This window comes from Meriones unguiculatus, chromosome 2, assembly GCF_030254825.1.
Source record: "Meriones unguiculatus strain TT.TT164.6M chromosome 2, Bangor_MerUng_6.1, whole genome shotgun sequence".
NCBI lineage: Eukaryota > Metazoa > Chordata > Mammalia > Rodentia > Muridae > Meriones > Meriones unguiculatus.
In genome coordinates, this window is record NC_083350.1 from 86,133,937 (window position 1) to 86,156,652 (window position 22,716).

The window sequence follows — 22,716 nt, forward strand, 5'->3', positions numbered from 1 at the left end:
CACCTCTCCCAGGAAGGAGTGCACCAGAAGCTCCTGTCAAGGGGACTTGGGCCCAGTGCTCAGATCTCCATAAGCGTGATCTTGAAGCCTTCCACCATGCTCTCCATGTTGAGGATGAAGGTGTCCTCATTTGAATAGTGTTCAATGATGTTGTCATCCATGTTCACCAGGATGCTGCCGAAATTGGGTGAGATGGGGTGGGGTAAGAAACAAAGCCAGTGAACAGAGGGCTTTATGCAAGAGCAGCCTTCAAGCTACTGACTAATCACATTCTTAGGCCCCTCTGTATTTTCATTACAAACCTCAACTGCCCTTGGCTGAACACACATGTACAGTAAAAGTTACATATGACTCTACAGCAACTATAAAGGCAAGTTTTATCAGCAGCGCTTTGCAAGTAAGAAACAACTCAGTAAGGTCAATGGCTCTCCAACTTCACCCAGCCAATGAACGCCTGAGCTGGGTCTAAAGCTGGCTTTGCCTCACCCCAAGCTACTTCACCTCTTCCTGGCTGCCTACTCCATGGTGGTTTGGTTTCAAGAAAACCAACTTCCAGAGTCTATCTGTGATTTTTTTTTTATATAAATTTTGTTTTTGTCTTATATTTGAGTGTTTTGCCTGAATGCATCTCTGTGTACGGTACGTGTGCATTGTGCATGGTACCCTCAGAGTTCTGAAGACCAATTTAATCCCCTGGACTAGAATTGCAGGTAGTTGTGAGATGCCATGTAAGTGCTGAGAATGAAACCAGGGTCCTGTGGAAGAGCCACACACGCTCTTAACCAGTAAAGTGTCCCTCCAGCACCTCTATCTGTGACTGAGAAGTGCCTGAGCCTGTCTCACTCTTGTTAGCCAAAGAGATTTCCATTTGAGAAAGAATGACTCCCTGAATCACTTTATAGTGGTGTCATCAGGGATGCTGCCATACCTTCAGTTTGTTCTTTTACGGAATTAAAAGGCACCCACGCTTAGTGGGCTGATGTTGGGATAAAAGCCTTATGCATAGGCCTTCACAGGCCCAGTGCTGAAAGGCAGTGCCATCAGCAGTGTGTTTGTCCACACTGAAGCTCTCTAGCCAGCAAGACTTGAGGCTTCACTCAAAGTGGTATCCCCAGCCTACTGCACTGATCTTGGAAAGAACTGCAGCACACATTCACCGAGTGTCTAACAGGAGTTCAAGTTTGATGCTCCGTCAGCCAAAGACTGCAAAATCAGAAAGCCCGAGAACCCAGGCCATATTTTCTTTATGAAAAGGGTCCAGAAGAGTTTTATGGTACCTACTCCCAAAGAGGAAGCCTTAGAAAGGTCTTAAGAGGGGCAGAGGAGAGGGAAGCACTTGATCCTTGAGGCCATTGAAGCGGCCCACCGCCCTGCAGGCATTGAATATGCTTTCTGTTTACTGAAAGTGAGACCTGGGGCAAATACTTAAGCAGGCCCTGGGCTTCATTCCTCCTCAGTGAGCCTGTGAGGAGGAAATGGAGCAGGGAACCCAGAGGCTCCTCACCACCCAACCAGGAAGGACTAACTGTTCACTGTTCCTTACCATGTGGGCGAGCAGCCTGACGCCCATTTGAGATTTCATTAATGATTACCTTGAAATAATTTCCTTTAGCCTCAGCTAATTTTTGTCCGTACTGTGTCACTCAGAAGCCAATGTGAAGAGCTACATGTAGTTCTGCAACGTCATTTTCCCCGATGTCCCACCACCTCTAGACTACTCCCGCCCATGTGAGGCTGTCAGTAGATGAAAGCACCTCGGGTGACATGTTAGAAATGCATTGTGGGTCTCCCTGCCTGAACTGCTAGCATCGTGGGCCACGGATGTGACAACAGGTAAAGCTATATTAAAAATGTACCTTGCAGACAGGGCAGCTAGCTGAGTTAGCTTTTTTCTTACCCATTTTTGCTCTTCTGATAAAGCTTTGTGATTTTCTCCACTGGCAGCCCATACTTCTCAGACAGCTGAAACATGAATAACAGGAAAGTGGTCAGCAGAGAGCAGGGACACACTGGGAAGCACAGCATTCCAGCTCAGACCTCACATCTGAGCACAGCACAGTCCCCTAATGAGACACGTCAGGAAATTTCATGATGAACACTTTCCCTGCACTAACTGCTGAGACCATTCAGCCCAAGCCACTGGCTTTATAGATTAGCAAAATGAGGCGTAGAGAAGTGAATGGAGCCCCAATCCACGTTAGCAGCCACAGGGTCACAGCTCACTAACTATGGCCCTGACTAGTTTCACCAAGTCATTATTTCCTCTGCCCTTAGAAGGAAGAGAAATGCAGCTCATGCTTCGCAGTGTGTCAGAGCCCATGTCTAGTGCCATCCCAATTTTGATTCTCCCTTTGGATAGATCTTAAATCACTCAGCAAAACAATCTTGATAAAAGTGGCATTTCCGATCCCTTGGAAAAAAAAAACATCTACTCACAATGTTGGATTAAATAGGTAGCCATGCATCAAAACACATTTCAACTGAGCCACTTGCAGTGGTTCACCCCTGTGAGCCCAGCCCTGAGGTCAGCATGAGCGATGGAATGCTCTCCAGACCAACCTCAAGAGGTAGTGAGAGAAAAAGTTCAGGTGGATAAAAGATTTATATATGAAAGATGAGACCACTGAGACCATGAAAGCACAGGAAAAGATAAACATGAGTTCATTCTTCAAATAGCCATCATCCTAAGTACAGTTTTGCGGGAGACATGACACCTGCAAAACAAGCCTGAATAGTAATAACTGTGGAATTCTGAAATATCAGTAGCTCAAACATACCACAAAGAAAAATAATATGCTGGGAAGCATTTTAAAATACAAACAATATATACAGAGCAAACTGCTTCGTTAAAAAGAACTCTATGGGGAACAGGGCAGAGAAGAAAGAAAAAAAAACAGAAAAATTATATACAAGAAGAATATAATCAGGCAATAAGCATATGAAAACTGCACTGAACTTTTACTTAAAATTTCAAATGAAAATAATGATAGGATAGTACTTTTAATTTAACTATCAAAAATGCAAATGAGCCAGGTGCCATGGCACACCCCTATAATCCCAGCACTCTGGAAGGCAGAGGCAGGTGGATCTGTGAATTGGAGGCCAGCCTGGTCTACAAAGTGAGTCCAGGACAGAAATCCTGTCTTGGAAAACCAAGCGGGGGGCAGGGGGAAGGAAGGGAATGAGAGATCCAGCAGGTTTAAACATTTTCTGCTTTTGGTTTACAGCTCTGATGGATCTGATGCCCTCTTTTGGCCTCCATATGTACCTGCACACACGGCAGACAAATGACACATTAAAAATTAATCTAAAAAATCTAAAACGAAACAAAACTGAAGTCATAATCTAATGTTGGTCAGAGCATGAGCAAACAGCAGTGTTCAGATTCTATATAAGGAATAGTGACCCTCAGCCTCCTGGAAAAGAAGTTTGACAGAAGCATAGTTTTTAAAAGTGAATATGAGCCATTGACATCATGTCTAGTAATCGGACATACAGAAATACTCTCATGCTCAAACATGTTTGGAACATACCTGTTCATAACAGAGGAAAGTCATAACAAATATGCATTAAATATCTTGACATTTTCTTCACTTACACTTTAAAAATTGCTAGCATATTAGAGGGGAAAATAAGTGAAAATTTGTCAATATAGTATAATCTTATCTGAATTTTTAACGTTTACATATATTTAAATGTATATAAAATATTTAAATGACATAGCAATCTATTAATGATAGCTACATTGATAAATGGTCAGATTCAAGCTCCCTTTTACTTTGTATAATTCCACAGTGCTTATTTTTATGATTGTGTCATTTTTGTAAGTACAAAATGGCAAGATGTATTCGAGAAAGATCTACTCCAAATATGTGCCATCCCCTCGCTCACAGGTAAGGTTGGGACCCAGACTTAGGAAGTGCAACACAGGCTAGAAAAGGGCTGCAGAACCCTAGGGGAGAGCTGAGATCCTGAGAAAAGTTTGTTCCAGAGAACCCTAGGTTCCTGCCTTTCCATCCCTACCACAGGGCAGAAAGACCTCTTCACCATATGTACACTCAGAAGCAAGACAGAGAGGCAGGGTGATAAAGACAGACTAGACAAGTATCCTCTTGCCTGCGTGGGGCACATCACTGGTGGTCCTGATGAGGTTTCCCCACAGCCACAATAAGGCCCAATGAACAAAAGTTAACAAAACAAAACAACACACTTGTTGGCCAGTGGGATGGCTCAGTGGGTAAAGGCCCTCACCACCAAGGCTGGCCAGGTGAGCTCAACTCCAGAAACACAAGGTGGAAGGCAAGAACCTTGACTCTTGCAAGTTGTTTACTGACTTCCACATGAACGTGCAAATAAATAGAAAAGGCAACATTTCTCACAAGAGCCTGGAGGCAGCAAAGAAAACAGGCCTTGTGTTAGAAGGGCCTGTTTGCAGAAAATGTAAACAAACAAATAGGCAGATAAAATGAGAAGCAGATGAGTAGCAGCTGGAGAGGCAAAAGCTAAGGGAAATGAATGGACACAGGAAGTCTCAAAAACACACACGCATGGTGGAAGACTTAATTCAGAATTGGAGAAATTTAGCAGATAAATTACAATGACACGGTTGGTCTAGTTTATATAATAGTAAATGCATATACACATACATACTGAATTTCCCAAAGATATTCTGTCATATAATGTGTAACAAAGACAATTGAACCATAATTCAATAAAATGAGAAATAAAAAGTTGAGAAGTTAATAAAAATGTTAAGCCTCTCAGGAATACTTTACATTGCCTCTACTCTGTTCTCTCTTCCTCCCATTGAGGCCCCTACACTATTTAGCAAGCCCCTTGGTGTCCTATTTGCATATGCAAATAAAAGGGAGCCACTTCCATTTTAGACAGGTTGATAAGAGTGCTTTCCTAGTATACACAAGGCTAGGTTTGAGCCCCAAGACCACATAAACTGGGTGTGAAGGGTATCTGTACAATCTCAGCACTGCAGGTGGAGCATATGTTCAAGGTCAACCTCCCCTGCATAGCAAGTTTTGAAGGCAGCCTGGGACACATGAGACCCAGAAAGAGATGGAAGAAGGGAGAGGGAGGAGGGAGAGAGAGAGGAACCCGGTATGGTGAGCTAGCTCTGTCTTTTGAGCTCTGAACTGAATTCAGTTCTTGCTGAAATGGCAAGGCTCTCAAGAGTGACCTCACTTCCTTACTCATTCCCTGGGGATCTAGAACCACTCAGTGAACAGAACTAGTTCTCAGAAACTCCTTGAGAGCAGCCTGCTTCCACATTATTTCCTGATTACTTCCTCAGCATAGCTGGCCAGAGCCACAGCAAGACGATGCACAGAACTCGGATAGGACAACATACATACACCCATACTTAAATTAGCCTCAAACCAGAACCTTTCTATGCCTTTCCCACACAGCAACTAGCTTGTTTTTTGGTGGTGGGGATCACGGATATTTTGTGGTGCATTAGCATTCGGCCTGCAGGGTGGAAAGCTGGCTCAGCGGCCAAGAGCACTTGTTCTTCTTGCAAAGGACTCGGGTTCTATTTCCACAAGGATGTTCACTACTTCCTCATCAGTAGGGACAGATGTGCACAGACATACACACAAAATAATGAATCTTTAAAAATTTCTGTATGCATTTCACAGTATGGGCTGCACTCACCCACCGCACTGGGTGCTACTCATCTTATCCCTACATCATATCTGATGCACTATCCTACATCACAGACACTTTCTACCATCTTGGTGACTGCCTTTCATAATGCCATTGCTTTTCTTTGTAATTCTGTTTTAGTTTAGATACTTAAAAGCACTCTCAAAGAGTCAATGGATTTGAAATTGCAAAAGGCACCCATGGCACAAAAAAGTAGGAAGCTCTGGATAGCATTCCTTTCTGTGCATAGTGCTTGCTGCATGTGTACGTGTGCTGGGGGTAGGGGGAGGGGGAGGATGGAGTCCCCAGTATTTTCACCTAATTATTCTCACTCAGTTGCCTTCTAAGATTTGGCTTTGGTTAGTGTCACTTGCAATTTCTTTTTAATTTTCAAGTGAAAAACTTTGCTTACTCAACAGCAGTAGTCTCATGTCTGTTCAGTCGCCCTTTTTTCTAAAAGAAAAAGGAATCGATTCCTGGCTCCTCTTTTCAGTAATTAGGCTCTCCACTCTCCAAAGCATGTACTTGGCAAAGGGCTGAACTGTCTATCCCACCTCTTTCCCAGATGCTTATTATCGATTCTTGCTTTCCCTTTACTCTTTGTGTGACTGGCATTGTTTATTCTTCTTTTATGTAAACATATGGACATCTGCCTACCTAGACTTGAGTTGATGGAGAGCTTAGGGTGGTGCCACCATTTGGGGTAGAGCTTGGTAAAAGAGGCACCTATGCCTTCCAGCCTCATTTTCCCTATCTGTAAAATGGTGATGATGCTATTTCCATGCCATGTTCATAGGAGTACGACAATAATTAAAAGGAGCCTGTAGCACTCAGCATGGTGGGACATACTCTGCGAATAGCAAACATTTGCAACAAACATTGTGCCCAAGGCCTAAGGATATGCAACTGACAGCAAGAGACAAACCCCTCGGGACTGCATATTCTACTGGAGAAAAGAAGGAAGGAACACCCAACCAATATTAGGTATGCCAGGTGGTCTGGCTTCTTTCCTCTTGCAGTAGCAAAACATTCTGACCATCAGCAACTTGAGGACAAAGTTTATTTCCTCTTATACCTCAAATACCAGTCTGTTACTGAGAAGCTAAAAAACTCAAGCAGGAAGTAAAGCAGAAAGGCAGAAAGGAAAGCTGCTTACTGGTTTTCTGACTGGCTCTTGCTCAGCCGTCTAGAGACAGTGCTGACTCAGCAGGCTGGGTCTTCCCATATCATTCATCAGTCAAGACAATTTTTCACAGAAATGGCCAAAAGCCAGTCTGTCTCAGGCAATTCTTCAACTGAGGGTCCCTTGTCCTAGGTGACTCTAGGTCATGTCAAGTTGACAATAAAAACTGATCAAGACACCAGGTTGAAATAAAATAAAGCAGGTGGAGGCACACAGAGAAGAGGTGTTATTTATGTGAGTGGTCTGACAGGCCCCACGAGCTGGGGGTGAGCAGCCCCAACATCGTGATATGAAAGAAGAGCATCCTGGCAGAGGGGACAGCATGTGCAAGAGCCCTGAGGTCTGAGTGGCTTCACTGACCTCCAGAACAAGCTCCGAGGTTCCGTGGTCAAAGTTCACTCTTCATAAGGTTACTATGTGGTGGTTTCAGGAATGGCACCCCTAGACTAGTGTGTGTGAATGCTTGGCCCACAGGAAGTAGCACAGTTAGGAGGTATGATCTTTTGCTTGCTGCTGTGTATGCTTGTGGTAAGAGCCAGGCAAGCTCTGAAACAGTCTCAAGAAACAGCAAGCCCACACACCTCAGTGGTTAAGTGGTTAAAGTGCCTGCCACACAGCATGGGGACCTGAGTCTGGATGTCCAAACTGCACGTTTAGCCAGATGTTGCAGTGCACACCTGCAATGGCCGAGCTCCCATGGACTTGCAGCAGGTGCTACAGCAGAGACTGAGCCTGTCTCAATCAGGGGGAAGCTGAAGTGACCTCAGTGTTGTCCTCTGACCTCCACACATGACACAGCCCATGCTCACTGATGAAAACACATGTGCACACACATACACACAAACACCAGTTTTTTTAAAGTGAGCATACCACCTTCTAGCTAACCGAGCTACTGCACCCATCATGTGGCCTGGCTCACAGGCTGTAGGACATCCATGTGGGCTATAGAAAGTCACCATCTCGGAACTGTTCATGAATCTGTCTGATATGGTACCTTCTGATTCAAATACCAGTTCACACCTGAAGGAAGGGTGGAAACACAGTTGTATTTTTTTTAGGTGACAGAGTCACATTTCATCACTGTCAATAATTATTTTCTTTTTTTAAAAAGTAAAAGACTACTTTAAAAACAAAACCAGAAAAAACGTATGACATGAAAGAAGAAAAGAGACTGAAGGAGGTTGCCAGAGGTTGGGGACAAGAGGTGGGAAGACTGAGGGAGGAGAGTGTACTAAAACTCACTTCGTTCAAAAATGTTTTAATCTAATGTCTTGTATGCTAATGACAAAACTGCAATAAAATAAGTAAAAGGGAACATATATCCAAGTAACAGAGTCATGGCTGAAGACAGGGAATACTGACCACTCTACTGTACTCTTGACACGTTTACATATGTGGATTCATTTCACACAAGCACATATCACCCATATTTATGCCACTAACAATACGGACATCTATACAGTCTGCCCTCGATAACTGCAGGCAGCACCCACAGGGTTAAGTGACTAAAGATCAAAAGTATTTTATAAAAGTTGTGCTTGTGCTGAATATGTATAGACATTTTTTGCCATTACTTCTTAAACAATGCTATCTACATAGCTTTTACATTCATCAGGTAGTGTAACTAGGGATGGTTTAAAGCAGATGGAGGATTGCCGAAGTTGCGTAGGAATATGCTATTTTATATAAAATACATGGACTTGAGTACTCATGAAGTTTAGTATTATGGAAAGTTGTGAAACAAATTCTAGATATGGAGAGATGATGTATAAATTTATGTATTCATTTTATGCATACATATTACAATATATAGGAATACACATACATTACACATGCATATTATATACCCATGTACGTATTTATTATAACATACAAACATGTACTGGTAAATGTGAGTATAATAAAATATCCTGGTTCTCGGCGGATCCACATTCCAGTCAGTTTTCCTACCTCACACAGAGACATAAATCAACTCAGGATAGAATTACATTAGCTGGAGAAATGGCTCAGTGGTTAAGAGCACTGCCTGTTCTTCCAGAGGACCTGAGTTCAATTCCCAACACCCACATGGCAGTTTACAACTGACTGTAATCCAGCTCCAAGTGACTTGACACACTTACACAGACATATATACAGGCAAAACACCAATGCACATAAAACAAATAAATCATTTTTAAAAAGAGAACTACATTAGTAAGCTCTAGTGTTCTTCAAAAGACACCATCTCCATCACACGCTGATGGTCCCCTTCGACAGAGCCTGTGGTCTTGACACCCCTAAGGTCAATGAACTTGGTTTGTAGATCACTACCAGCCCACTTGTGGACCCTGAAAAGGCTCTTCTTGACCACCTTTCCCACTTGTAACACTCCAGAAGCAAGCAGGTAGTTTGTGTTAAACGTTAAGGAAACTTTTTTGTTCCAAGTTGAAAGGAAGATGAAGCCAGAATTGCCTGAAGACTATGACTAAAGCCATGGAGGGAACCTGAAGTTTCCAAGGCTTGCAGCTCTCTCTACCCATTCCCCTGCCTCACCCCCATTTACCATCTACCAAAACAACACAGGAGTTGAAGGGAGGCTGAAAAGTTAGAAAAGTTGCTGTTGAGTAGGTGAAGTGACCTTTTGTTCCACAGTGGTCCAGTGTGAACACATCTTCAGGGTACTTATGAAAGTAGACAGAGGTTACAGAAGGAAAAAAAAAAACACCAAGGACCAAAGCAGGATCCCAGCATAGCACAGCAGTTCAAACCTGTTCTAGATCTGTGGTATCCATCCCTCAGGCTGTTCTAGGAGTTGGTTAAATATGGATTCCTACAAGGCCTCGTGGTATATGCTTACAGTCCCATAATCCCTGTGCTCAGAAAGGTGAGGCAAGAATCCAGGTCAGCCTGAATCTTCAGCAACATTGCCTCTTCAGCAGGAAGGACTAAGAATGTGCATTGAAATAACCTCTAGATACTCCTATAAACAATTATTTTATCTGCTCTTAAAAACCAGACTAAGGTATGGAAGTGGACAATGATGTTCAGAGAAATCTGACTATTTTACATTATTTTGTAGACCATTTATCCATCCTTCAGCAATTTCAAGGTCATTAAAAAAAATCTTGGTTCATCCCTTCTAGGCCTTTTGTAGTATCTGTTCTTTCTAATCAGTTTAAAATTCAGAGCCCATGATGGTGGTGACACAGCCTTTAGTCCTGGCACTACCGGGGCAGAAGCAGGTGGATCTCTGAATTATATAGGCCAGCCTTGCTTATACAGTCAGTGAATTGCAGGTCAGCTGGGGCTACACAGTAAGACCCTGTCTCAAAACAAAACAAACAACAAAAATCATAGTTCATTAGAAGTTCCATAGTCTTTCTTGCATTTGCTTCTGGATTTGTTTCTGCTCTGAGTAGAATAGAAATCAATAGTCCCCACAAGTCACGACAAATAAAAAGCTGCCAAGCCTCCTCCTGCGCTTTCTGGAGAGTGACAGTGCTGATCTGCTCAGAATGACCAGGGTCATGAAATGCCAGAGTGGGAGCAGTATGAAACCCACCGTGGCCACATTCTTCTAATTTTTTTCTGATTACTACTCAGAACTGTAGATAGACACTCACAATACATTCACAATATCACACAGCTGTTCTCTCAAGTTCCAAAACATTCTCATCACTTCCACGGGAAATGCACTAGTGTAGATCTTCCTTCTGCTCCCCAACCCATGGCAAACTTGCCTGCTTTCTCTCTCCCAGAAGTCATTGATTCTGGACATTACTGATAAATTGAATCGTGTAATAGAGGGCATTTTGTGTCTTCCTGCCAGTTTTACTCTGTATATACTCCTAAAGAATTGGAAACAGATGTCCAAACAGAAAGTAGCCCATGAGCATTCACAGCAGGGCATTCTCAGGAGCATCCCAAGAAGGAAAAGCACATGGACCTGTCAGCTGAATGAATGAAAAAAAAAATGAAGTATGTTGTGTTCATACAGTGAATGATTACTCTGCCAGTAAAGAGAAGGAAGCGATGGTTTGTAGCATGTTCTAGCATGGACACACACCAGGGAAAAGTACAAATGAAAGTGATCTCAGGCCACTGTGTTGTGTGGTCTACACATAGGAACTTCCTCACGTACTGCAGTGTTCAGCCATAAGCCCAAATATCCCATCCGATGCATTTCTCAGACCAGCAGCCCCCAGGAGAGGTGAGAGGCAGCGCTGGTCCCCATCACTGCCACAGCCTATCCCCTACTGCACAGCTGTCTCAGAAACTGCTCATACTGAGGCACAGTCAAAGCTAGGTGAACAGCGTGTGAATAAAACACAGCTTTCCCTAGGTCGTGCTGCTAACCCTGGCCTAGGGCAGCGGAGAGAAGGGGAGAATCATCTCAAACCACTGCAGTTCTGCAGCAGATCTTTCCCCATAACCAACATGTCCTCTCTCCACTTTGGAATACGCTACCCAACCCAACAAGGCACCATACATTTTTTGGTTTGTGTTTATTTGTACACTATATGCACCTAATTTGGTTTTATTAAAACAGATAAACAAAAGCCCCATGTTATCCTTCCTCCAAAGCATCTGACTGGGATGATTAGTCTGGAACCAATAGGAATTTGGCTGTTATTCCAAAAGTCTGTCTTAACACGCTGATAGGCTGACACAGACATGGATATTTACAAAGAACTCGACTCTTCACTTTCTTTCTGATTCTGGAGCCACCTAAGTTCTGCCCAGGTGGCAGGGCAGGGACTCTGGAGGCTGAGGGGACTGTGGCTTACCGCTTCCATCAGGCCCTTCACTGTGGGCGATCTCAGCATCAGGGCGTCGAACACGTCATCACTCTCCTTCCGCACGTACAAAAGCACTGCAAGAGAAGGGGACAGCCAGCATGACTCCTGTCACATGGGAGTCTCAAGCTGACACCACCTGCTCTGCCAAAAGGCCAATGACTACTGGGATGTACCAGCTCTGACACCTAGATCCACACTTTAGTTTCTCAAGAAAGGCACACAGTCTCCTCATGACTACTGTTCCCTGTGCTCATTCAGTGAATACCACTGAAGGCTCCTGGGTGCCATAGGCTGTATATACCAAGAGCTGAGGTTGAGGCAGAGAGCTAATAGACCCCATTCTCTGCCTTTAGGGAGTTTATGGTCCATTAGGAGAGACAGGCAGGTACCAGATGACCTAGACACCATTGTGAGAGTCATAAAGAAAGAGCCAAAAAGAGGATGCTTTCCAGACAGCTCCTACCATGGTGAGGTGAGGGAGAAGGCTAAGATACTCAAGTATCTCTGAGTTGTGAAGAGCATAGAAGCACCAAATCTAGAAAGGAATGACACCAGGAGAAGAGAAGGTCAGGCAGACATTCTCCTGCACAGGCTTGGAGGGGTACCAGGGTAGCACCTAGGACAGTCCAGGAAGAACTTAGGATGCAGAGAATCACAGATTTGCGTGCAAGTCCAGCTCAGCCCCTGCTGTGACCCTAATGACTTAATCTTTCCCTGTCTGGATAATCTGTGAAGTAGGACACTAGCATCCAGTACATAGGTGCCTGCTGCCAGTTCTGGGAAATAAGGTCCATGTGGTAGGCTTCATCTAGGCCCAGCACACAGAGAGGCTCAGTCTTCAACCTACAGAAGCAACCAGGAAGTAGGTGTGGCCCCTGTGCCCTCCAGCGAGGGCATAGCTTTTCCTTTCACTTCTCTGTAAGAGCTCTGAACTGGGGAGTGTGCAGGCTAAGATGGGCAGGCACTGCCGATCTCAGCAATGTAAATGGACCTCGGGAGGCTAAGATGCACCTGTGGGGTCCCACAAACATGGTCACCCTTGCTTCTGCTTCCCCTGACCACTGAGTCCTCCTCCTGTGCCCACCACTCCAGCAATCATGCTGAAAGGGCAGCTTCCAGAAAACAAAAACAAACAAAACAAACAAACAACAAACAAACAAAAAACTGGCCACTGTCATTCAGGTGCAGTCCGGCATTCCAGAGGGCTACTCTTTTTATCCTCTGGCAGCAGCATAACTTCCCACCCAAGGGAAGAAAAAGCTGAAACCCCTCATCTGTCCACACTAGGGAAAACTGCCCCAGGCAAAAACAATAACAGCAAAACACTGGTGAGCCTACATCTCAACTATCATCTTAAATCCACCTAGCTACCATCACCATCGGCAGAAAAACAAAGGCAGGACTGGGAAATGAAATCAGCCAAATCCAAACTCCATGTCTCCCCTCCCCCTCCGTCCCAAAGGCTTTCTTAAAGCTGTGCATATAAAGGCCACATTGACAGGGGTTCTGCCCAAACTCCCTTCTGTGGCCTGTGAATGTTCAGGTAGATTGCGGTGACTGTGGTAATGGGAGGAGAGGCAGAGGAAGGAGAGAGGCAGACTTGGGCACTGGTGCCTTCTTTATCAAACATCAAAACAGAAGTGCCGAGTAAATATGCAGACTGACTGCATTTCCTACAAGTTTACAACTTTAGTCCCTTGAAGCAGTCCTGCATCACTTCCATGTCAGTTAAGCTGCCTAGAACCCAAAGGCTATCAGAAAAGGAGGCAATGTGAACAGTGTGAGAAAAATACTTAGAATGCGGACCCTGGCTACATCCAGATAAGGAAGAGTAAACTCAAGAGGAAGACATACTGGTAGCTATTACTTGATGGAAATTCTGTAACTTCTTGAAGCTCTCAACAACAGAAAGAGAGGGAAAGAGCAACTTCCATCAGGATGACCCTAGAGAGATTACATTCTATTAAAATTAGCACTACTAATAAATAGCCTCAGCTTGAACCATTGCTTTTCCTGTTGCTCAGGGGTGGCTGGTAAGAGCTCAGGTGCTTCATTTTGTTCTGTTTTGTTGAGCAGGTGGGGCAGTCTCAGCCTTCCCCTGTCAGCCTTGCTGACAGCTAGCCTAGAGGCCATACTGGGCTCCAGACCGTTAGAGGGCTTGCCCACAGAGCCAGTTTTCATTAGATTTATTCTGGGGTGTACCAATGGCAACAATCCTGCCAACCACAACAGGAACCAGCACTGAACATCCCAGACATCACACAGCCAAAGGCAGGCAGCCTCTTGTGGAGCCCCAAAATGACTCTGACCCAGTTACCCTGACAAGTGGCTGCAAAGGAAAAACAACCTGTAACGATGGCTTTGCTGTTAACTGTCACCATTCTTCTTGAGCGACTTCTGACAAGTAGGAGCTGCCACTAACCCTCAATACCCGAGCCAAGCACCTGCTAAGAGCAAGGGCCCAGTGATGTCTCCATCCTTCTCCAAAGAGAAGCTCTTGGAGGTAGCGTGGAGGTGGTTCTTACCGCTGGTAGGTTACAGCGCCCTCTGTGTCTGAATTCAAAGTTTCAGAAGCCATACCTTAACTTTTACTTATAGGCCAATACAATTTGTAGTGGCAATTTTGGTGGCAGTTTCACAAGCTTTGAAAAATAGTTATTGGACCAGCTACCAGGCTGTAAATATAATTCCACACACCAGTGTGACTCCTGGTTTCCCTATGACTCTGCCCTATTCCTAAGTAAAGTCAGGGAGGAAAAGACACCAAGGAATGGAGGTGAAAACAAGTGATGGTGAACTGGGAGCCACCATCTCATATGGCCGTGCCCAACCTTTTGTTGTTAATTGTTTTATCTATTGAATATCTCTGAATCACTGGTTCATGAGACGCACTCACAGAGCCAATGTCCTCTGAACTATGTATTTCCCTGCTGGAGGAGTTGGGAGCCACATAACCGTTCCTCCAAGGCCTGTAATGGAAAAGCCTGTAACCTCCCATATGAGGGAAAGCCCACCAGGACTGGGAATGGTTCAGTCTCAGGGAGTGAGTTCTTGACAAGACACTCCCTAACCTTCACACCAGTGGCACACAGGAAGGAGAGATACCTCGCTTTACGTTTTCTTCTTTAATCTGCTTAGACGGTGTCGGACCAAACTCCTCTTCCATGGGCCTGAACATCCGTTTAACAAGGACGCTGCTGCTGGAGAAGACAGGCAGAAATGGTTAAATACATCAGAGAGTGTCACACCACAGGGTACTAACCTGTCCTCCCCTGCAGGCTCTACACCACCATCCCCACTGAGGGAGAAAGATGGAGCCACAAAAGGGAGGTTGCTGAGCCTGCCTCTCCTTTTCTGTTCAGAAGGTCAGGACCACGGAAAAGCTGATGGCACCCAAGTTGCAGCAGCCTCTCACATCCACGGTGAGCTCCCGACAGGAGACAACACAGGCCACTTCAACAGACCTCTCTTGAAGACTGTCCTGGCTTCCTACAGTTCTCCCTTTCCTGGTTGCCACAGTGAAGGTTCAACCCACTCCACTGAGACCAGAACATTCTCTCTGGAGTCAGTTCTGCATTTGCTTTCAAAGTTCTTATGCTTTCCAGACAGACTAAGGGAATTAGAAGAGAAATCAGAAAAGTGGAGATTTACAATTCTTTAGTCTCAGGCATAGATGCAGACTTGTAGAAAATGATCATTTCTCTGAAGACTAGCCCATGAGGCAGTGTCTAGCAATCACTTAGCAGAATGGTTAGGACAGGACTTCAGCAGTCAGACCACCTCGATGGATTTAAAATCCCTGCTTTGTAGTTTATTACTGTACAAATTTGGCATGTTGCTCAACTTCCCTGCTCCTCAGTCTCCTAAAAGGAGGCTGTTGACTTAGAAATGATAATATTTGAGGAACTAGAAGTATTAATTACACCAAATTGATCAGTATACACTATTTACACTGTCAAGTGATCGTACCACACCAGATAAATAAGTACAAATATTATGTGCAAATAAAAATTAATTACTTTAATACAATTTAAAAGGAGGCTGGGGAGGTGGTTCAGCAATAAAGGCTGTACACTGCTCTTGTAGAGGACCAGAGTTAGGTTCCTAGCACCATGGCAGGGGGCTAAGCTTTCTGTCCTCCAGCTCCGAGGGATCCAATGCATCTGACCTCCACTAACACCTGCACATACGTGTACATACCCACATGCAATGCACACATGGTTTAAAAAATAATAAAAATGCTAAATTTACAGGAGGCTCCCGGGAGAATTCCATGAGTGTTGGGGACTGAGGGGAAGCACCACCAAAGTGCTAGATGAAGACAATGAAGATGCTGATGATCACAGGCTGAGGGCAAGAACAGAGAAGACTAGATTTTCCACCCAGAGCAAACAGCTCACTACCTCCTGGTCTCACATAGGAGATGGACACAGTAATTAACCCCAGTCCTGTGGGTAACACAAAACTGTGACTCCTGCCTGAGTGAGCTTCCTGCCACCAGAGAGCCATTCAACACTTCCCAAGTCGGGTTGGTAGGGACCCAGCTTATAAAAGCACATGCACACTACCTGGGACAGTCTGAAAACATTCCTATCCATGTTGGAAGCTTATATCACTAAAACCAGTGGTACTTAATTTACCTCCAAAGGGAGCATCAGCCAACTGAGTTTCTTAACACACATCTCCGCCTTGCTCACTTACGTCCCGAGCACTCTGAGGCAGCTGAATAAGAACAATCTTAGCCCTTGTGTCCACAATGACAGAAGGCTCAAATGTGTTATCAGCCTTCCACACTGTGATTCAGCTAATAGGAAAAAAGGCTATTCGCATGTGCCACCTTCAAGGGAACCATCTCATGAAAGAGCTACCCAAGAAATCTGAGATGCTTTTGAGGATAGCCTATCAAGAGCCATCTTATTTTATTTCCTCTATGTCAAACAGTAGAAACAGCTAAGGAAAAAACTACAACTCAGGTCTCACCTGAAGGCAGTAAAGAACTTTTAGAACACTGCTGCCTCTGCCTTGCCCTTGCTGCTTCGTCATAAAAGCAGGCATGATACTGTCTCCTCTTGGAACTGACCAAGAACTTAGAACTGTAATAGTAGTGACCATGAACTAGTGACCATGAACTTAGAACTAGAAGATTAAAAAAAAAAAATCCATACACATAGCAGCCAGGCACTATTAGGTTAATAACTGGTAAATTGCCTGAAATGTTATCAGATACCTTCTCATGCTGTGTGAGTCAAGCTGCTTCACAAAGTAAGATTCATTTATATTTTTTCCAGTTCAGTTGACTTTTGAGAACAACTTAATCCAAGCCACAGCAGGCTTTGTCATTAAAATAGTATCTCAGATAAACCACATTTCTCTTGGGAGGCCAAACACTTTCAAATCTATAAACCCAGTAGGAGTCAGTAAGTTTTATATGTTATGAATCCAGTAGTTTCATTTATTTTTCAAAGCAAAACCAAACAAGGCAGCTATGACTTGCCCGCATTCTAATGAGAAGAATGCAGGCTGAAGGCCTTCTTGTGCCCAGCTCAGTGACACTATATAATCATTTTCAAAGGATCAGAGAGCAACAGAGCAGAGCTTTCCCTGACATCATCTCCATCACGAGGCCATCAGTTAGAAAAACCCAGGGCCAGCAGCATACTCAGCCATAGGCTTGTGGGGTTAATCACAAGGAAAACAAGACCCTTGGAAGCAACAAACAATATTAAGATTCATCCAAAAAATCCTGAGAAATGTTAGGTCTGATACAAGAGCAAGGATGGAGAGGGCTACAAAGCTACAAGGACTTATGGTGAAACTTCTGGAGAGCACAAGGCACAGACACGCTCTGCGGGTTATTCTCCAGCCTCTTTAACTACCGCAAACAGTGAAGCTAACTCAAAATCACAAGCTTGGCCTGATCCATTGTCCTGATGGCTGCTGTGACAATGCCACTGATGTTAGTACCTCCTCAGGGCTAGATGAGCACACACGGTGTCCTCAGAGCTCTGAGATCTGTCTGCCCTGCCAGGAGAGCTCATGAGATGAAACAAGGTTAGGCCTTGGTAAAGACCAGAAAGCTTACACAATAGGATATGCCCAGCCCCCACCCCTGTGCCTTCCCCTCAGCCATGCATGGGTCTAGAATTGAGGAAACGGGGCAATGGAGGCACATTGGTGAGTGCTGGGAATTATGGGTAGGCACTGGCTCAACCTGTGCTTCTATCATGTACCAGCTAGACAACTTTGAAGAAGTTTCCAAATTTCTCAAGGCCTTTTTCCTCACTGTTAATGGCAGATAATAGAAAATCTGGGAGATAATAGGAAATCTCCCAGATTTCCTATTATGAAAAGAATACACATAAAAGCATTCAGAACCTAGCCAAGGTATCCAGGGAGTGCTATTACTTTAACATATAGCAATAGCCAAGGACCCAGCATGTATTAACACAGAGGCACTAACCTGCCCACATTGCTCAATCAGAGATGTATGGAAGTACAGGACTTGGCTGTCCTTGGAATGGATGACTACGCAACAACACAGGCAATTCTTATGGAGAGACCAGTGGAGTTACAGGTAGGTCACTGGCCACTTAGCTTGCAAAAGACAGGATGATGGGTCTGCACAATCACTTCACACTCTCCTAAAGTTTCCCTTTATAACACTCCCTGTGAACTTTATCTCAGGAATACCACTAAGCAAAATGCCAAATGCTGGGGATGTAAGAGAGAGAGCCTTCTACAGCACCCTCAGTATAGACCTGAGGACATGGAGGTTGGGGACAGGAAGGCTGGATGAGGCTTCATGTGGATAAACAACAGTCCAGAGGATGGACTTGGCTTCCTGAGCTCAAGCCAACATTCTTTTCATGACGCCATGCTGTCTCTTTATAAAATATGTGATTTAAAGATTAGAATTCATAGGTCTAATCACTTGTTTGTTCCAACCAACTGAAATTTGATTATTTCTGTCCCAAGATAAAAAGAACAAACAAACTACCCATTTCTGTTTTTGAAATGGGAGTTTTTATTTTCTAGACAGACTGGGCTAGCCAAAACGTTTGATCCTCCTGCCTCAGATCCCTGATTTCTGGGACTAGAGGCATGAGCCACTATGCTTGTCTTTCTAATCAATACTTAAAGGATTTACAACTGATTTTAGAGATTTGGTCCTGGACAAGTTCCAGTCCTAAGCAGCCTGGGGGTTATTTAATTTAATTCCTTTGAGAGTGTCTTCCTCTGAGACGGAAGGTGGCAAACTTTGTCTAAAAAGGGCCCAGCAGGAAAGGTTTTTCAGATTCTTACTGTAACACTCAATTCTGCTGCTGTATCACCAAAGAAACCATAGAGAACACATGAAGGAACTAATACAGCTGTGTTCCAGAAAAACATTCCTTGCAGAGGCTCGGGTGTACTTCATATCACTGATCATGTAATGCCAGTCTTCACTGGAGGTTTTTAAACTATTGAAACCATCTTAGTCTGTAGACCATTCAAAATGGGTGATTGAGGCTGTGTGGCGTACACACCTTTAATCCCAGCACTCAGGAGGAAGATCTCTGTGAGCTCAAGGCCAGCCTGGCCTACATGGTGTGTTCCAGGCAGCTAGGGCTACAGACTGAGACCCTGCCCACCCCCACCCCCACCCCCACCAAAAGAAGATCTGGCCCTTGGTCTGTCACTTGAAAACTTCTGCTTCAGGAATAAAGCCAGCAATATCAGCTATACTTCCTTCACCAATTATGAAGTGTTTTACATAGGAATGGGAAAGTTTGACTATGGTTTGTAGGAAATTTATCTTGGGATGTTAGGTATACACAACTAATGCAAACAATAAGCATAAAATACGTATTAAGGAATGAATGTGGTTTTAGCCTGCTTTAAGAGAAAAATATAGCCTTTGGATTATAAGAGAGTTCCCAACATAATCTGCAATTCAGGAGGTTCTAAACACATGTATTCAGAAAACAAAAGCAAATAAAAAGAAAACAAAACCAACTTAGTGGTCAGGCTGGAGAACTATGAGGTTAAAAGCACTGGCTGCTCTTCCAGAGGACCTGGGTTTAATTCCCAGCATCCATAGCACAGTTCATAATCATCTGTAACTCCAGTTCCAGGGATTCAATGCCATTTTCTGGCCTTCATGGGCAATAGGCATGCAACTGGTACACAAACCTACACAGAGGCAAAATGCTCCTTTTTTGCTGTTGTTGTATAAATTTAGTAGTCTCCCATGAGAGAAATTAAGATATTAAAAGATAAAATTATATTTTAACTAAGAACAGTTTCAGGGAAGAATAGAAGTTTGAATGTTGAGGGTGGAAAAGGCTTATCCAGAGAACAGAGCAGGAGTGAATGGACAGAAGTTGAACACTGTTATCAGAGAGAACGTGCTATGATAATCTCAACTGTTAACCAATATGAAATGAGAGACCCTAAGAAGATTTGTAAAACACACTCTTGGGTATGTTTGTCAGGATGTTTCCAAAAAGAATTAATTAACCAGAGAAGATCATACTAAACATAGGCAGTGTCATTCAAGAGACTGGAAGCCTAAATGACATTCTCTAACTGGCAGAGGCCACAGAGGAACAGCTCTGGCATCTGCCCCTGCCTCTGCCCTATGTTGTTCCAAAAGAATAAGCCAAAGTACAGTTTTCCTCCTTTAAACTCTAAAAGCTGAAACCACCCAGCTCTTAGAAATAATATAATGAGCTTCCTCATATGCAGAGAGCATTCGTCACTGGCAATATTCAAATAGAAGGCAGCTCAACACCTACCCCGTGAGAATGTGCTACCAACATTACTGTGTCCTAGAAGAGTCATCTCATGACCTTAAAACAGCCCTTTCATACCTGCAAGCTTCTGAGTATATAAAATGAGTTAAGGAAAGAAACTACACTGAAGAGTTAGCTGCCCCTAAACATTTATAGGTGGGCATATATTCTCTGCAAAGATGGGGCCAGAGAGACACATCTGGAAGATACAGAAGACAACTTCCTACCCCAAACCCACAGGGCAGTGAACAGGTTCTCAATCTACTCAGGCCCCATTCAACACCTTGAGTAAGGCTTCAGGAGCTGTTTGTGTCTCGGGCAGTTTTGAAAGCAGGAAAGGCTTTTACACTCTCAACCAGATCTTGTGCTGAGATGAAACGATGGGAAGCAAGAGCTATCAGAAAGATTTCAACAAACAGTGCACTAGAAGGGATGGGCCACATTTGCAAAATTACCATTTAGTCAAAGGCAGATCACAGGGAGAAAGGGAAGGCACAGAAGATGGGCTTGCAGGAAAAGGTGACCACCTGTTGCCCCTCTCTCCGTTCTAGGTCACAGCACACGGGAAGGTCCCATCTCCTGCCCAGGGCGGCCCAGGCTGGGAAGGTGCATTGCCACCCCACAAACAAACATTATGTGCTTAGAATGAAGGACTGCTCTTACCCTTCTCGTTTGTCATCTGTGTTGTAATACACCTGTGGGGAAAACAAGACAAGAAGCTCATGTCAGACAGGATAAAACAGAAATCTGAATGAGTTGTCTGACTGTACAAACTATCTGTGAAGAGGAAAAAAGATACATTTGATTAGCAATGGTGTGTGTGTTAGATTTTATAAAGTAAATTCAGAAATGTGACTATTTCTAGCTTAAGCTGGTCTGATCTGATCAGGTTACTCTGGCTCTCTGCCAAATGTTGCTCCTGACAATAAGAAAATCTGTTGGTAAGATCTAAACACATTCTTTAGAAAGGCTGTGCTGGCTCCCGGGTGTTTGTTCGTCAAAGGGGGCTTACCCTGGTTTCCCATCACCACAGAAATGTAAGGGTAAACTGTCAGCAAAGAAACTGGTGGACAAATATTTAACTGGGATGCCTATTTCACATATCAAATCGGGCCAGCATCCCTCAGGACCTGTGGCTCCTCTCAACATACCTCACCCCAACCCCTCCCCTACACTCCTCTCTTGGCTGGACTTCCTGTTCCAACAGCATGTAACTCAGCCATTTTGGCTTTCTTTGCCTCTTGAACCTGGTGGCAGCTCTTGGCTTCTCTCTTACTTCTCTCTCCTTGCCCGTTTAGTCAGCTGGCCATGTTCAGCCTGGACTCCTCCCTCTGCCTGCTTTGTCCTTTACATATACAATAAAAATCTCCACACTTTAAGGGTAGTCACATCCTCCTCTTTTTATTTCAGTTTTTCATTCATTAACTCTCTTCATGCTCTAAAGGTCATGTGGCAAAAGGAAGATCTCCAAGGACAAGTGTCATTAGGAACGAGCAGTGGCAAGCACAATCAGAATTAGAGAAACTGAAGTATCCTGCAGACAGTGCCAGACAGTGGTGCCACATGCAGGCAACCATCTCTCTCTCTCACACACAGCCTTGCTGGCTGTCTTTTCTGGAAAAGATACAATATTCATATTCTTTCCTCTTATATATTGGTTCCTATGTAATAAGACAAGATAGAAATGTTAAAATGAATTTTAGTAGAAATGTACTCCATGCAAAAAGTATGAATATATTTATTATCATATTATATCATGAACCGAGAAACAAATAAACACACACACTCATGCATATGCACACATGCAACCCCCCACACACACCATGATCCTCTGCTTGTACAGCTGCCTTGTCACTATATAAAACATTCTCCAGAAAAAGGAGAAGCTGCAAGATTGAGAAATCAGGCTGATGTCAAGTCCCAGCACTTAGAATGTGAGGGGACTTGAGTTTGTCATAATGCTCCTATTTCTCAAAACAATCCTTTCAGCTAAGGATTCTGGATTCAAAAGAAAACAAAACGAGGCAAAATTAAAGTCCCAATTAGTATGGCCAAAACAAACTCGGGCTGATGCTAAGAAACATCTTTTCTTTCTTCTCCAGTTTTCATTTCTCCCTTGGGAGAAGTAACCTTAAAGAGTAAAGGAAATAACATCAGCATCACCCGAGAATTCTGTAAACCTTCCCTTATAGAGGACCAGTCTTCAGTTAGCACAGGAAAAACCCTGAGCAAGCTCCAGTTCAGCTCTGTCAGCACTGGAGTGCTAGACCCAGCACACCAGTACCCTTTTAGTTTTTATTGAACAAAATCATAATTAATTCTC

General features: G+C 43.9%; 1 long non-coding RNA gene across 1 annotated transcript; it reads right to left on the reverse strand.

Annotated features, from left to right (window-relative positions):
* Positions 1–1,915: 1,915 nt before the first annotated feature.
* Positions 1,916–14,834, reverse strand: LOC132652157 (uncharacterized). The gene is made up of 3 exons (XR_009589639.1): positions 14,725–14,834; positions 11,608–11,693; positions 1,916–1,962 (listed from the first exon to the last, which is right to left on the reverse strand). It is a non-coding gene; the product is annotated as an uncharacterized LOC132652157 (long non-coding RNA).
* Positions 14,835–22,716: the final 7,882 nt, after the last annotated feature.